Source organism: Trachymyrmex cornetzi, unplaced genomic scaffold (genome assembly GCF_001594075.2).
Source record: "Trachymyrmex cornetzi isolate Tcor2-1 unplaced genomic scaffold, Tcor1.1 scaffold437, whole genome shotgun sequence".
Classification (NCBI taxonomy): domain Eukaryota; kingdom Metazoa; phylum Arthropoda; class Insecta; order Hymenoptera; family Formicidae; genus Trachymyrmex; species Trachymyrmex cornetzi.
This window is the reverse complement of record NW_017299146.1, coordinates 5,224-5,496: the sequence shown is the minus strand read 5'-3', so window position 1 is coordinate 5,496 and position 273 is coordinate 5,224.

The following is a 273-nucleotide window of genomic DNA, read 5'->3' as shown; positions in this document are numbered from 1 at the left end:
ATATATTTTTTGTAAGTATTCTTTCTTAGAAAGTCGACTATTTCTTATTTGCTAAAAGCTTTTATAAGTTAAATGATCTTTTTTTTTTCCTTACCGTGTAATCGACAAAGAATTTCCTCTTCTGTCAAACCATATTTCATTTTTTCAATAATTTTTGAAAAGCAGAACGGACAGATTATCATAAAACAAATTTGTACGCTTCTGTGTGTGTGTGTTCGTTCTTACCTGTCTGTCATTCTCAGACTTTTTTTTTTTTAAAAGGCTATCCCTTTT